At 39.8% G+C, this 17,378-nt stretch overlaps 1 protein-coding gene across 3 annotated transcripts in view; it reads right to left on the bottom strand.

The window, feature by feature from the left end:
- Positions 1-17,378, bottom strand: part of TULP4 (TUB like protein 4) — a 222,615-nt gene that overhangs the window by 201,016 nt on the left and 4,221 nt on the right. The gene's annotated exons all lie outside the window — the stretch shown is intronic.

Raw genomic sequence — 17,378 nt, 5'->3', positions numbered from 1 at the left:
AGATGTTCACCAACAGTACTACTTGACATAACTCTAGATATTCCAGGAAGTGCATTATGACAGGAAAAAAGAAAGAAGTCACATAAAAAAGCAAAGAGCCAAAGTCATCCTTATTTGTAAATATTTTTCCATCTGGAAAACCCAACAGAATTGAATGAAATTAGTACTATTAAGAGAATTCAGTACAATGGGAAAAAACACACACACACACAAGAATAAGTGACACAAAAAACCATCTGTAGTAAACTGAGGAATTTCTAAAAGGTCAGACTCCTAGAAAAGTACCAAAGGGCCTTACGCAGGCTGGGCAAAGGCAAACACACCTCTTCCCACTGAAGGGATTTAGGGAACAGCCATCCACCCCAGGCCAGTGAGGGAAATGGGAATTTGACTGGGCAGGCCGGCCTGTACAGCCTCCACAGCAGGGGCACAACACTTAGGGTAACCCTGGACCCCTACAGCAGCGGGCTGGCCTGCAAGGCCTAGCACTGCAGAAGCAAGAACTCAAAATGAAGAACCCTCTTCTGGCCTCTTAGGGTCTACACTCCCCCTCAGTCTAACTAACAACAGGCTAAGAAGCAGAGAAGCCTGCCCTTTCCTCTGTGTGAAGCTAGGATGGCTTCTCCTATCACTCCGTGGCTTTGGTTTTCTGTTTGACATGCCAACCTGGACGCAAGATTTTTGAGGGCAAGACTCCCACCTCTCATCATAGTTCTGTGTTCACAGACATGCCAGTGATCGATAACAATGAAAACAGGAAGAGATACCAATTTTTCCCTGGAGGAACCACTAGATCTTGTAACAATTATACTCTCAGCATTGTAACTGTATCGTTCTTGAAGACTGGTATGATCGTTCATCAGCCCAGACCCTTTGTGAATACTGTCTAGAAATCAGTTCTACTAGTGAAACATCAGTCGTTGCTGGCATCTGTAAACCACTGCATTCTGCTCCCACTGAGGCAACACTGAGTTAAGAATTCTTTAGATGGTCCTTCCTCACTAAACAAACTAAGGCATATTTATGTAAAATGCAGAATAATGCATTCTATTTAGCACACATCTAAATTCTCGTCATCTAAAAGTTCAGCCTAAATTTGAACTGAGTAAAGAGCGAACATGAGCATGAGTGTTAGTATAATCCATTCAAAAGAAAAAACCCGGAAGGATTAAAAAAATAGACAATATTTATCACATCTTTATTTTTTAAAGATTTTATTTATTTATTTATTTATTTATTTATTTATTTATTTTTAAGACAGAGGGGGAGAGAGAGAGCACAAGTGGGAAGGGGGTCAGAGGGAGAGGGAAATGCGGGGCTTGGTCTCAGAACCCTGAGATCATGGTCCATGTCGAAGGCAGACACTTAACCCACTGAGCCACCCAGGTGCCCCACATCTTTATTTTAAACCAGTCCCAAATTAGAAACAATACAAACACTCCGTAATAGCCAAACACTGAAGTATCATTTATATGCTTGACAGAGTATCAGTCTTCAAAAAAGTATAATTACCCAAGTGTCCATCAACAGATGAATGAATAAACAAAGTGTGCCATATACATGCAATGAAATATCAGCCTTAAAAAGGAAGGAAACTCTGACACATGCTCCAACATGGATGAACTTTGAAGACCTAAGTGAAATAAGCCAGTCATAAAAAAAAAGACATTTGGTGTGCAATTCCATTTATATGAGGCATCTAGAGTAATCGAGCTCATAGACACAGAAAGTACAATGGTGGCTGCCAGGGGCGGGAGTGGGAGGGGAAGGGGGAATTATTGTTTAACAGGCACAGAGCTTCAGCTCTGAAAGACAAAAAGAGTTCTGGGAGATGGATGGTGATGATGGCAGTTGCAAAACAATGTGAATGTCCTTACAGCCAATGAACTGTATGCTTTAAAACAGTTAAAATGATACATTTCATTTTATATATATCACAATAAAACAGTATAATTATGAAGAACATAGAAACATGAAAAATACTTAAGCCATGTTAAATTTTAAAAAGCACACAAAACAATTTTTTTTTAAAAGATTTATTTGAGAGAGGGAGCACACAAAGGCAGGAAAGATAGAGGGAGAGGTGAGAGACTCTCAAGCAGACTCCCTGCTGAGCATGGAGCCCAACACAGGGCTTGATCTCAAGACCCTGAGATCACAACCTGAACAGAAACCAAGCATCAGTTGCTCAACTGAATGCACCACCCAGGAACCCCAAAGGTATCTGTAGTCTTGATTAAAAATATGAAAAAAATATATATATGAGAATAGGATTCAAAAGTAAGCTCTGGTGAAGAGCTGTAATACTGGTGGAGAGTAGGGGATTTTCCTCCATTGTACTATAATATTTTACTGGGGTTTTTTTTATGCTTAAACTTCTAAAAACATCAAAAACCAGCATAGTAGATAGAATACCAAGAGAGCAAAGCCACAGTGTCTGTAACCACAAAGTTCCCTCATCCGTTTACTCCTTTTCCATTCACCCAATCCTAAATTCAGGACAAAACAAAAAGGTTTTATATAGTGCTTAATACCTAGGGGATGGGCAATGACCTAAGAACTGGTAGGTAGCTCTGGGTGCACAGAAAGGATTTAATTTTCGTCAGTTTCCTTCTTATTTTCATTTTAAAGTTTAAGAAAAAAGCCAGTATTTGCCTTTCTTGAGCCAAAATTTTCTATCAACATAACTTCCTTCTTAGTCGTTACTTTTAAGCTATCTCAACTCTTTTGTGGGAGAAGTCGAGTCTAAAAAAGTAAATTACGTTCTCATCAAGTAAAATCTCTTGTAAGCTGGACAGGCAAGGACATGAGATGGAAAAGAACCAGGCCAGGAATCAAGCAATCAGAAGAGAGGATCTGGTCGGCTCCGTTGGCTAGTGGCTGGGAGGCCTCAAGTGGTGCACAACTTCTCCAAACTCAAGTGTCCCATCTGTATACACGCAGACTATTGCTCCACGCTTCATCAACAAATACGGATCAAAAGTGACATTCATAAAAATGCTCTGAAGAATGTAACATGCTTTGTCAACTAAAAGGTGATGCCTTGTCAAATTCACCATATTAACTTGATCTTCTGTGCTGCCAGGTACTACATGAAATTAGTCTTTTCATAGTCTTTTCTGTTTTTACATTATTACTTCTAACTTGTCATTTTGAAGACACCGAGTCTCCCTAGCCCTCAGAGTTCCCTGGCTCTGCATTTTTGATGAGAGAAGTACAGCTCAAGGCTTTCTATTTAAGATCTGACATTTCAGGGGCATCCCCCATAGCGTGTGGAAAGAAGCCCACAGAAGAGCAGAAAGGTCAGGTGAGATAAAGGGCTTCCCACGACCTATATGTAACACTCTCAATTTTCATTCAATAGCAGGGCTCTTCCACGACTATTTTAGAATAGCACTTGGCTTTTAAATCCTTTAAAGCAGTAATAAATGTTTCCTACCCTTTTGAAGGTAGGAAATTCAGCAGAGGAAGAGGCATGTAAGAGCAGCCATCCAGAGGGTGGTCTTCCATTGTAGCCATGTTTATTCAGTGCTAATCATGCCCTCCTCCCTCAACTTCAGTAACATGGCATACACACACCCCACATGTTCTGGGGAGAGAAAGCTGAGTTTTAATCTGATGTATACTATAACCCAAATGGGTTAAAAAAATCACTTTTACAACGATGTGCAAACAAAGTAGATCGTGCACATTTGGGAAGATGATAAACCAACAGGTTTATAAATTACCAAATTCTCAAATGACACTAATTTCCAAAACTATCAGGCCACTCTTCTTTACTTTGCAATCACTAAGTGATACTGTCAAATCTCTTTGGATTATTACACATAGGTTCACAACTCACACAGAATACTGAATCCCAAGCAGCCTGGGTGGCTTAGCGGTTTAGCGCTGCCTTCAGCCTAGGATCTATGGATCCAGTCCCGCGTCAGACTCTCTGTGTGGAGCCTGTTTCTCCTTCTGCCTGTGTCTGTGCCTGTGTGTGTGTGTGTGTGTGTGTCTTTCATGAGTAAATAAATAAAATCTTTAGAAAAAAAAAGAAGAAGAAGAATACTGAATCCTAATTCAATTCCAACTCACAGAGGGTTCTCGAATTCGTATATGGAATCTATGTAACCAGAACAACTAAAAATAGGACAACCTCAGAAATCAGTGGAGTGCATGACCTTCCAATGACCTGGAGACCCCAACAATATAATGACTGTAAGGATGAACAATCCACTGATACTTTTTTTTAATTCCAGTGTAGTTAATATACAGTGTTATATTAGTTTCAGGTGTACAATATAGGGATTCGACACTTCTAAAGATCACCCTCATACATCTTGATTTAAGTGAATGTGATGCAGGAAGATTCAAATTCACAAAGTTAAACTAGTGAATTTTAGAAAAAAATTACAGAAGGATTTCTTCTGATAATAAGCTCTCCCTATGCATTTAAAATATTTTATTTATACTCAAGTTTTCAGAAATATGTCTCCCGCATCAAGCTACCCTGCTTGATTAAACTTTGATCACAATTTCTCTGAGTTCAACCAATGTGGATATGAAAATGAGCTATAATGCATTCTACTAAAAAGACATTTAATTTTAGAAAAAGTAATTTTGGAATTTATTTAGCAGGTTCATCTCCTCAACTTACAGGTTTTTTTGTTGGTAATGGAAGCAGCTTTTTTTTTTTTTTTAATTTTATTTATTCATTAGAGATGGAGAGAGAGAGGCAAAGACATAGGCAGAGGGAAAAGTAGGCTCAATGCAGGGAGCCTGATGTGGGACTCGATCCCAGGACCCCGGGATCACAACCTGAGCCAAAGGCAGACACTCAACCACTGAGCCACTCAGGTACCCTGGTAGCAGCGTTTTGATGGTAGCATCATTTTGGTTTAGTTTTGGGCTTTATTGTTTCATTTTGCTTTAAATTTTAACACATAGTTTAGGTGGTTTCACAGCCTGGGTCATTTCATAACTATTAATACTTCTTGTAAACTGTAGCAGGGAAGTCCTTTCTGCTAAACCTCAATGCCTCATCAACTGCCCCATGTCCTCCCACAACTTATCATGAGTGTCACCATTTTCCGTGACCACTCTCAGTTCTTCCTAAGAAATTCTGGAACATAGAGAAAATAGTCTCTCTCTAGATATTTGGATTAATATGGAAAACATGAGTGTTGGTGGCCATGTCTGCCACAGTGACCAAAGAATAGAGAAGGAATAGAGAATGTTGGTCTTTGACAGAAGAGAGTAACTCAGAACCATGGAGGGAAGCTAAGAGAGGGGGGGGGATAGAGGGAAGGAAAGAATCAACAGGACCATTCATGGAGTGTCCCAATCTCTGGATCCTGATCTGAGACCCAGTTGCTTCCCTGCCAAGATTGCAGTATGCAACTCAGAAAGTTTCCACTAAGTTCCCTTTTTTTTAAGTTCACTTAGGTCCCTTTGACTTGTAACCAACAAACCTCAAACTAATAGAGGGCTCTCCAGTCCTTTCTGTTGACTGTTCTGAAAAAAGCAAGACAGAAACTTACAAGTGACAGACTGAACCCAGCAGGGTCCAAAGCCAGGAGACAGCAGGTGCCACCCTGGACCTTGCTTCTCTGGCAGGGGTTAAAAGGGATAACTCCAACCTCACACCACCTCACCAGGCCACCACAGTTCAGTTCCTGTAGTTAACACGGCAAGTTATGCTAGGTTAAAGGAGTAGTGAGTTGTTCTCTATTCCACACCTTTGCTTTAAAATATAAATCAGGAGACAGCTGCTTTTAGGACACCACTGAAAACCACTGTGCCTAGACAGAAGAGCCTCCCAGAGCAAGAGGAGCAAACCAAACCCAAAGAAATGGGGGCACAGCACCTCCATTCCACCTACCCAGCTCCCATCTGGAAAGGAAATATAGGGCAGTGGTTGAGCATCTACCTTCGGCTCAGGGCCTGATTCCGAGATCCAGGATGGAGTCCCACATTGGGCTCCTTACAGGAAACCTGCTTCTCCCTCTCCCTGTGTCTCTGTCTCTGTCTCTCTCTCATGAATAAATAAAATATTAAAAAAAAAAAAAGAAAGAAAGAAAGAAAGAAAGGAAGTATAGTCCAGCTTAAAGTCCAAAGGGACATCACATTAGGCAGAGCATGCTGATGATTTTATAAATATATTTGATACACAGAAAAAAAGCATTCACTGTTTTTTTCCACTGTTTTTTAAATATGTCAAAGTACTTGCTAAAAAACATCATGATGGTTATACAACAGTATCAATGTACTTAAAGCCACTGAACTGTACACTTTAAAATGATTAAAATTATAAATGTTATTAATTATATCTTACAACTTAAAATTTTTGGGAAAAAAAAAAACAAAACAAAACCATGACACATTTAAAGAGTTACAGAGACAGACTGAACCCCTTCAGGGGCAAACACTATGCACAGTATCACACGTGAGTCATGTGAGTAATATATTTCCTTGCCATGGGAAACTCAGTACAGAACTGAAACTGATTTGAATGGTCAGTCCGGGTGGGCAGAAGAGAGCTGTGGTTTTTCAGAGGGTGGGGGTGGAGACTGTTGAACCTAAGCAGCCATCTCCTGAAATAAGTAATAATGAAAAATCACTACATACAGTCTTATTTCCCCCCACCTCCTAACACATGAACAGCATGGTCTTAACATTACTAATTCCTAAGTATTTCAACATAAACTCCTCAGAAGCCACTGCTGGTTTCCTATCAGCCACAAACAGATGGCAACCCAGAAGAGTCCTGTTCCCATTATGCCAACTTGGCGGGAGGCTCACCTGCCACTACCTGAAACATGGATCCCTCCCACTTGTACACAGAAGGTTCCCAAACACAACTAAAATCCTGCCCGGATGCCCACTGATCAGCATCCTTAAAAGCATGGGGGGGAAGTCTCATTACAACTCCACTAATTAATAAACATAGGGAGGGACTACATCACATCCTAATATAATTACAGGAACACTGCAGCTTTCATTGCACTTCCACTCTATGGTTCAGGCAGGTTCCCCGCCTGCTTACACTGGGATGTAATCCAGTTTTGCTAATATATCCATATGTATGAGAATCAGAGCAGATCTTATTATAACGAACCTGGAGAAAAACCTTTGGAGATGCTAAAAGTTCAATTTCAGATACATTAATGCATTCCTAAAATTTTATTTACAATGAAACCATCTATACTGCTTTTGTAACCCCAACACAGATTTCTTGGCTGCAATTTTTTAACTTAAATGATTCAAACCCTAAGAGAATGACAGACATTCATTCACAAATTATGCCTAAATTAAAACACATGAAAGCTGCCTGTGTGTGTTCTTGCCTCTGTGTGTGTGTGCGCATGTATGTGTGTGTGTGTGTGTACTGGCAAGGAGGAAGAAAAGAATCTGGATTATTTACTTCATGAGATTCCTAGCAGAGATGCTCTTCTGTACTTTCTGGATGTACCTGCTAATCAGCAGGGCCTTTAGCCACTGACTACTCCTTGCCTGCTCAAGTCAAACTTCACTCTTTGGAATGTTAAACCAAGATTTTCTTCAGCAGGAGCAGCTCAATGCCTTCCTGCCTCACCTTTCAATGTATTTAAATCCTTCAATGGCTCTGCTCTTGCAAATAAACCAAAATCCTTAAACATCGGATACAAGGCCCAGCATGAACAGGAATCTCTCCCACCAAGGCCTCTGCCATTTCCTCAGGGAAGCCATCTCTGACCCTCTGACTAGATCAAGTTCTACCTTTATATCCTGTATTTCTCCTTCCTGGTATGAATGTATCAATCAAGAGAGCAAGCAATCCATGGATCTGATAACTACTGCATAAATTAGCATGTCATTAGGTACAAGTAACCAACCATCCCAACTCAAATTGCCCAATCAATGAGAAAACTTATTTTACATAACAAGTCAAAAGCAATGATGGTGGTAGGCTCTGAAGAGTTTTCTGTGTTTTCTTGGCTCTGACTCCTCTCATGCACTAGCTTCACGTTCAGATTGTAGTAAAATAACTGTCACAGTTGTAGGCATCACAACCAAATAACAGTTTTCAGAGGAAAAGGGCTATCTAGTGTAGCCATTTTAAGGTTGACATGTTTTCCAGAATCTCCTGGCAGACCTCCCTCACATTTCATTGGCCAGGAGCAGGTCTCTTCCTTACCCTCCAGCAATTACCTACAGCAAATGGGACCAGCATGAGGGGCTGAACACATCAGGATTTACCCCTGCACTGAGAATGGATCACTTTCTCTGCAGTTACATGGGGACAGGGGTCTATACAAAACCCAACCCCATTACTAAGGAAGAAGGGAAGAAAAGATGGCAGACAAGCACTCAGCAGGTCTGCTAATTACCAATCTGGGATATACGCTCTGGTCACCAACATCATGCAAGACTGCCAACAGAAAACCTCCACCAGCCTCACCTGCAGTGCATCTATATAACTGAGAAGACTGGCTTGGAGGGGAGGCCACAGAGTAGCAAGGGGGTAAAAGAAAGGACACAGGGGACTTTCAGCTGGTACAGACTCAAGCCCCAAGACTTCTGCTTAAATTATATGATTACAGGCAAGTCCGTTGGCCTCAGTTTCCTCATAAAATAAGAAAATATGTGCTTAATATAATGTACAAGGTTGTTGTAAAGAGCAAATAAAATGGCATACGGACATATGGACAAATACTTTGTAAACTATGTGCTATGCATATGTAAGCAATTATTATTTGCAATGGAAAGTCACAAGTCACTGAGAAGAACTCTGGAAAAAAAAAAAAGGCGGCTGACTCTTATCTGGCCAAACACAAGAGGGTACAATCTACTAAAGGACGCTCTGCTTTAAAAATTATATACCTACTGATTTACCCGTGGCTTGGTTAGAGACTTTCCAATACCATCAACTGATTCTAACAGTTGGGATGGATTAGAGCAACACTACAGAAACTGTCTCCCAGGCCTATAGAAAACCAAAGGCAATGTCCTCCTCTCTGCTCCTTCACTGATCTCTCCTCCTTAAGCGAGATCTCATGTTCTCACTGCTTTCTAGATGGAAAGGCAGGGTAGGGTTGTTTTCCAAGCCAGAAAAGATTAAGAAAATTTAAGCTAGGAGAAGGAAGACTGATTTGAACGCACAAGCAGAAGCTCCACATTAGCCATGAGAAAGCTCAGCCTAACTCGCACTAACATACTTGAGCCTAACAGACAATGAGTGCAAGGGCATCTAAGGCCTCCCTGCTAATGCTGTTTTTGTCAAGCAGTGGAGGCATGAAGCCATGATCCCCAGCCTGTCCCTCTCCACCTTTTAACTCTGTTCATCTGTCTCCACTTAAGACCAGGGTAGAGACGGGCACAGAAACCACGGAGATTTTCAGACCTTTCTATAGAGTAAGACACACAATCTTCTGTGCCAACCACATTTTCCCCCTTTAGCTACAACACACATCATGTGGGCAGAAAGTCAGAAGGCCGGTCGTGCCTCACACCAACATTCTGAAGGCTGAAAGTAGTGATATTCTGGGTTTACCTTGATGTCTAGAACATAAAAAACTTCCTCACAGGAAGGGTCCTTTCTCTCCCAGAGTTAAAAATCCACGATATACCATGACTTTCCACTCTGGTCCAGGGAAAGAAGAATGAGGTAAGAGCGTGGGAGCAAAGACACACGAGGGAGTTAGCAGGAAGAGAGAAGGGAAGCAGCACTGTCAGTGTAGACACGGTGAGAAGCAAAGCCAGGCCCAGAGTTGCACATGGCCCACATGTGCACCACCAAGCCCTGGCCAGGCCGTCTGCTCCCCAGGGGCAGATGTGTCTTACAAGACCAGTAATCAAGACTATCCTCCAGCCAAATCCCACATACGTGTGAAATGACTGTAAACGTTCCTCACAAACGTGCTGTAAGTACAACTATGCTAAGACGCGTGTTGCCATTTGGAGCCTGCCTCTTTAAAACCCACCCCAGGTAATACAACATAAGGGCCCAAAGAAGGACATTGGTGAAAACACTGATGAAATCTAAAAGAAGTTGACAGTTTAGTTAATAATGATGTACCGGCATACTAGTTTTGACAAATGTTCTGTAGTTACATAGCATTTTACATTAGAGGAAGCTGGGTGAAGGGCATACAGGAACTCTCTGTACTATTCTTGTACCTTGTCTGTAAATCCAAAATTATTCCAAAATAAAAAGCTTATTTTAAAAAGTTTTCAATACCTGTCTGCTTAAAAATGAGAGGGAAAAAAAAATGCTCCATGGAAAACTTTCTAAGCAAACCATCAAAGTCAAAACGTGGAAAAAAGATTGGTAGACTTGAATACATAGAAAACTTAAAACTTTTATACATCAAAATATATCATGAACAGATTAAGAGCTGAAAGGCAACCAACAAACTGGGAAAATATAACACACACAAAAGAAAAAGGGTTAGTATCCATAACACAGTAAATTTTTTTTAAAGAGTTATTTTAGAGAGAGAGCTTGTGCATGCACACCTGGACAAGGAGGAGAGGAGTGGAGGGGAAGGGGAGTACCAGAGGGGGACTGAGGGAGAAAATCTCAAGGAGACTCCACACTGAGCATGGAGCCCCAGGGCTCCATCCTACATGGAGATCATGACCTGAGCTGCAATGAAGAATGGGAAGCTTTTTTTTTTTAAGATTTTATTTATTTATTCATGAGAGACACAGAGAGAGAGAGAGAGAGAGGCAGAGACACAGGCAGAGGGAGAAGCAGGCTCCAAGCAGGGAGCCCCATGTGGGACTTGATCCCAGGACTTCCAGAATCACGTCCTGGGCCAAAGGCAGGTACTAAATTGCTGAGCAAAAAAACAAAACAAAACAAACAAAAAAAAGTGTGCAAAGATCTTACAACAGGGCAAACCAGACTCAAAACTCCTGTACCAGCCAATCAGGTATACAGAAAAAAGAAAACAGAAAAGCCTTTGCCACAGGTGAGCAGACACCTTCTACTTAGAGCCCCATTATAATTGAACTTCTAGAGACTCACAAAGAAAAAGCATCTTTTTAAATAAAATGCAGTTACATCTAGGGGCACGTGGATGGCTCAGTAGGTTGAGTGTCTGACTCTTGATTTCAGCTCAGGTCATGATCTCAGGGTCGTGAGACTGAGCCCCACATCGGATTCCATGCTGGGCATGGAGCCCATTTAGGATTCTCTCCCTCTCTCCCTCTGCCCTTCCCCACCCACTCCCATTCCTCTCTTAAAAAAAAAAAAAAAAAAAAAACAAAATCCAGTTACATCTAACTCAGAAGCTTATATTCAAACCAATCTATCTTAGTAATTTATGGGGGTTTTTTTCTGTTTTTAAATTTAGAATGGACTGAGAATTCAAAGAGAGAAGAGAGGAGTCTTCCCTCATCCATCCTCAAGGGACACATTCCAACACTCCAATGGATGCCTCAAATTGCAAATGGTTCTGAACCCTATTCGTATTTTTCTTTCCTGCATGTACTTACCTGTGATAAAGTCTGATTTATAAATCAGGCACAGGGGATCCCTGGGTGGCTCAGCAGTTTAGCACCTGCCTTTGGCCCAGGGTGCGATTCTGGAGTCCCGGGATCAAGTCCCACATCAGGCTCCCGGCATGGAGCTTGCTTTGCCTTCTACCTGTGTCTCTGCCTCTCTCTCTCTCTATGTCTATCATAAATAAATAAATAAATAAATAGATAGATAGATAGATAGATAGATAGATAAATCTTTAAAAAAATAAATCTGGCACAGTAAGAAATAAACAATAATAGTGAAATAGAACAATTATAACAATATACTCTAAACAAAGGTTATGTAAATGTGATCTCTTTCCTTCTCTCTGGAAAGATCTTGTACTAGTTTCACCCTACTTGTTCTGATGATGTGAGATGCTACAATGCTACATGATGACGTGAATGACTCAGGCACTGTGATGGAGCCTTAGGCTACCACTGATGTTCTGGTGTTACATCAGAAGGATCATCTATTTCCACACTGCAGGTGACAGTGGGTAACTGAAACCACAGAAAGCAAAACTGTGGATAAGGGAGGACTACTGTCTTTTTTTTTTTTTAAAGATTTTATTATGTACACAAGAGCGGTAGGAGGAACTAAGCAGACTCCCCACTGAGCAGGGTTCCCAATGTGGGACTCAATCCCAGGACCCTGGGATCACAACCTGAGCCAAAGGCAAATGCTTTAACTGACTGAGCCACCCAGGCACCCCAGAACTACTATACTTCTTTTGATATGCCAATATACATATCATTCATATTAAGTCAGAGTTAAAATATTAAGGATTAATATTAGCCATATTATTATATTAAAAATTAAGTAAGCAGAAAGCTGTAAGTCTCATGCAACACTGAAGTTCCACATATAAAATATAGAAGCCAAGAAACAAAATGTTTTTCACACAGAAAAAAGTGTGACCGTGATTAAAACTACTGGACTAAAAATTCAGTAGTTCAAAGTTTGCATCCCCGTTGATTGTCTTCTCCCAAAATCCCCAGGCAGATCTCTATTACCTTGTTTCCATGGAGTTTCCCACACTATAAGATAGTTTACTTCTCAAAATCATAGGATGTGGTAACAATACTTAAGGCCAGTTAGACACAAAATGAAGAGAAACGGTTTAAACCAAATCCTAGCTTCTGGAAGCTCATTCATGATCTAATTTGTGAATAAGTCCAGACTCCCCAGCATGCCTCCCTCTCCAGACATTTCACCCTGGGTCCACTTTATCACTCATTAGCATCAAAGAAGGTTCAACTTCAAACCAATTTTGCTAGTTAACAATGCAGGAAAAGGTTTGATACTAACAGAATAAAATTAAAAAGTTGAAGTAACTGGCTTAAATTAACCTCACAGATTATTAGCATCTTTCACATGGCAGTGCTTATTCAATCTCCCACAAAAAGTTCTGGCTGTCTTATTATATAATATATGTCTTATTCTGCCAGGAAACAAATTGATTCCCCAAAATCAAGCACAAGCCACCTTTCTGTGTTGCGTGAAAAACAAAGAACTTTACCATCTAAACAGAGGGGAAGGAAAGCCAAAGATAAGGCATTTGTAAAATCATTAGTAGGTCAAGGAGACCATAGTTACATGCAACATACAAAACACTAGGAGAAGGAAAACAGTGTGACATCTCTGTTCTCTCAGAATTAAAAAAGACCATTTCTGAACCATAAGCTCAACCTTGAGACTTCTTTATTTATTCACAATAAACTTACATTATATTCACAGAAAACTGATTTCAAAACATCTCATAAACACTACTGCTTCTATATATGCCTCTGTAAGGGAAAGCATTTTTAGCCTAGGAGGGACCTACAATGGTACTTAATGCTTCTCTAGCATTTCTAGCACATAAATACACATAAGATGTAAGTACTATTCAGTACACTTTTTCACAAAATTTTTCAAAACATTAATTTTAATTGATGAAAAACAAATATTTCATAGAGCAATGAAATTATGTGGCTTGTTAATGTTAACAATTAACATTGTTAATGTTAATTAGTTAAAATTAAAAGCTGACATAATTAGATAAAACTGAATTATGAGTTTGTGGACTCCATCTATCAGTACTTCACTCTCCACTGGTAACACAGTCCTGACTGTCACAGTCATTACAATGGTGAGGAGCAGGGAGATGCAAAATCAAACACAATAAGGGCGCCATAAATCCAAAAGGGCTGGGAATTGATGCTCTAGTAAGCTGTAACGGATAGATTCTGGGCAGCACCCCAATCCTATACTACTTAATTTATTCCCAAGTCCCTTAGAATCAAAGCTGGGTAAGGAGACAAAATAATACGCATGCCACTCTCCTTCTCATTTCTGTCACAGTATTTAAAATTATTACTAATGGAATAAGATACGCAAACAGAGCTAGCTATCTTCTGCTAAGAGCTATGTTTTTATCCAAGCATTTCAAATTATTACAGAATTTATTATTCAGTTATCAGAAAATTAGCCCAGAAAAGTTCACTTTTACAGAGAAAACACAAGACAGGGTTTCTCATTTCACAAGGAAAAGACAAGAAAAATGAAAAAGGTTCAAACTATTTGTAAGGGCTGGAAAAACTCAGTGACTTGAGCGCAAACAACATTCGTCTACCTGGCTATGCCTTTCTCTAAGTTAAACACAGGTATCATTTTTTGAAGACATTCCCCACTCATTTGACAAATGTCGACAAATAGTTAAATTTTCTGGTTAACAGTTCGCACAGTAACTCTAGCTGCCTAAAATGTCAGCTTTGGTTGACCAGGGTTTTCATTCACAGCATATGCCCAACTTCTTATGATGCATGTTTTGATATTCCAACCACTGGGGCTGAATCTGTCCATCTGGTTTTACGGCTAAGCGGGTTGTCTGAAGCTTAAAAAGTTGATTATGTACAAAGATAATCCTACATATTCTCAGCATATGGTAACATCAACCACTGATCAACTTTTCAGGAATAAGAAAGTCATCCCAGGACTGACTGCTCAGCCTGGACCTCTGACACTACTATTTAGTCACCATGCTCAATAACAATGCCATGTGGTTTCCCAGGGACATATATTCTTAATAGCCCAAAATAAAGGAAAATAATGTAGAAGACAACAAATGTGTACTGAAAAAGAGTTTTCTACAAAAGACTCCTGATTTCCCTTGCCAGACACTGAAAATTACATACACACACAAATCAGGAGTAAATGCCTCAGAAGTTTAATCTTCCTTTTGTCATTTCCAAGAAACTGGTAAAGGAAACATTCGGTAAGATGAAAGAACTCAGTGACATCTGTCTGTAACATTTAAGTGGAATTTGAAAACATTGAGAAAAGGTTGTTGAAAGTAGATACAAGAGCCTTTAGAACCCAATGTTCCAACCATTAACTAGCTGGATCAACAGCAGAGACTTAAAAGGTTGAGACTTTTGTCATAAAAATTATTCATTCAAAAGGTCAAAGTCGGGACACTTGGCTGGCTCAGTCAGTAGAGCATGCAACTCTTGATCTCAGGGTTATGAGTTCGAGCCCCAGGATGCAGAGGTTACTTAAAAATCTAAAAAAAAAAAAAAAAAAAAAAGTTAAAAAGGCCAACTTCTGGGACGTCTGGGTGCTCAGTCAGTTAGTTAAGCATCTGCCTTCAGCTCAGGTCATGATCCCAGGGTCCCAGGATCGAGCTCCACGTCATACATAAAAAAGCCAATACGACAAAAACTTTAACCCTGTGGCTCTACTGTGGCCATTCCAAGCTGGGAGGAGATACCCACATGTCAAGACTACAAAAAGAACCCAGAAATAACTGTAACAACATAACTAACACCTTATACTATGCCTTTCCAAACCCTTTCACATCCATTAAGATCTAAAATTGAGTCTTTCATATTTCAAAGAAAATAAATTGTAGTGTGTGCTATCTTTCTCAGAGCTCTTCCTTTTTTTTTTTTTTTAAGATTTTATTTATTTATTCATGAGAGACACACAGAGAGAGGCAGAGACATAGGCAGAGGGAGAAGCAGGTTCCCTGTGGGGGGCCTGATGCAGGACTTGATCCCAGGACCCCAGGATCACGACCTAAGCCGAAGACAGATGTTCAACCTGTGAGCCACCCAGGTGCCCCTCTCAGATTCTTTCACACCCATACTGACTCTAATTGTGCTTTTGACTAAAAATAACCAACAGGGAGAAAGCTGTTCAAATAAGTCTATATTACCTGCAGAGCACCTCTGCACACCTAGAGATTAATTCACAACTCACTGCAACCTACTACACCATTACTACTGGAGGATGTCCATAAACATTACTTTTCAATTCTATTCTTAAAATTCTCTTTCAAGGGTGGGTATCATTGACACCACACAAGCACAAGACTTTTCTATTCCTGTTCACTGAAATCAGAGAAATATATTTGATCCTGAATTAACCACATTAAAGGGAAAATAGCATAACTCTTAAAATCCATAAGTAACCCCAAAATATTAATTTCAACCCAATGTTTTCTATGAAAGCAAGAAACCAGATAGAACTGACCCACTGGTATAGGTCCTATCATGCCAAAATGGAATGGTTAGGGGAAAAGAAAGACCAAGCTTATCAGAGTTTGCAGTCATTTATGGACACGTGGTAATTAATTCAACATTTTTGAGCAAAGAATTTATTTAATGTTAGCTAAGTATGTAGTGGCATTTATCTGTCTTCTTAGAAAGTTATTCCCCTTTCTTTAGCTAAAAGCACCCCAACTTTGCTTCTGACTCCTGCATTCCATAGGTTTTTGTGAAACTAACAGCAATCAGACACATACACACAAACACACACACTCACAGCAAACTACCCAAATTTGGCCAATTATATTCCCCCTCTCCAGGAAAACTGAATCTTATTACACAAGAATGAAACCAGTTGGTGCAGTCTTTGAGACATGGCAACCAAAACAGACCAACCAAAGCCTAGAGATCCTCAGAGGGCTGGTTCTTGGCATCCGAAGCCTAGTTGTACAGCGTTTTCTATGCCTATATTTTATGGAAGTGCTACACCTACAGTTCTGTAACCTACCTTTTTAAATCAATAATATGTCGTAGGCATCTTTCCAGACTGGAAACAGTATAGATTCATATCATTATTTTCAGTGGTTTCATGGAATGGAAGTACCATAATCTATTTAATCAATTCCTTCCTCAAAATTATTTACTATATAATTATATATAGTAAGTAGTTCTTTATTATTATTTAAATATTTTACTTATTTATTTATTCATGAGACAGAGAGGCAGAGATACAAGTAGAGGGAGAAGCAGGCTCCCTGTGGGGAACCTGATGAGGGACTTGATCCCAGGACCCGGGGATCATGACCTGAGCTGAAGGCAGACACTCAACTACTGAGCCACTCAGGTGCCACTTTTTTATTACATACATATATATTTTCTAACTTTTCCTATTATGTATTTCTTTAGGATAAATTCCTAAATATGAATTTGTTAGATTAAATGCTATGTAAGTTTTACATTTTGATACATAATAGCAGCTATTTAGAATGAGGCATCAATTTACATCTCCACTAGAACAGAGAGTACACATTTCCCTTCATCTTCACCAGCACTGGAAATTACTATCTGCCTTATTCCTCTTTCAAACCGAGAAATGCCCAAATATTAAGACTACCAAGAGAAGTTACAGAAGAATCATAATAATATAATACTTTACATATACTATGCTTTACCAAATCAAGTCACATCTAATAAGGTGTAAATTGAGTCTGAATAATATTGCCAATACATTAAAAATGGTGTCTTAGTTGGCTCAGGTGGTCATAACAAAATAGCATAGACTGATTGGCATAAACAGCAAAAATTTATTTCACACAGTTCTGAAAGCTGGAAGTCCAAGACTGAAATGCCAGCAA

This window comes from Canis lupus, chromosome 1 (genome assembly GCF_011100685.1).
Source record: "Canis lupus familiaris isolate Mischka breed German Shepherd chromosome 1, alternate assembly UU_Cfam_GSD_1.0, whole genome shotgun sequence".
Classification (NCBI taxonomy): domain Eukaryota; kingdom Metazoa; phylum Chordata; class Mammalia; order Carnivora; family Canidae; genus Canis; species Canis lupus.
Note: the sequence above shows the minus strand (reverse complement) of the source record. Positions and strands in the feature narration are given on the sequence as shown.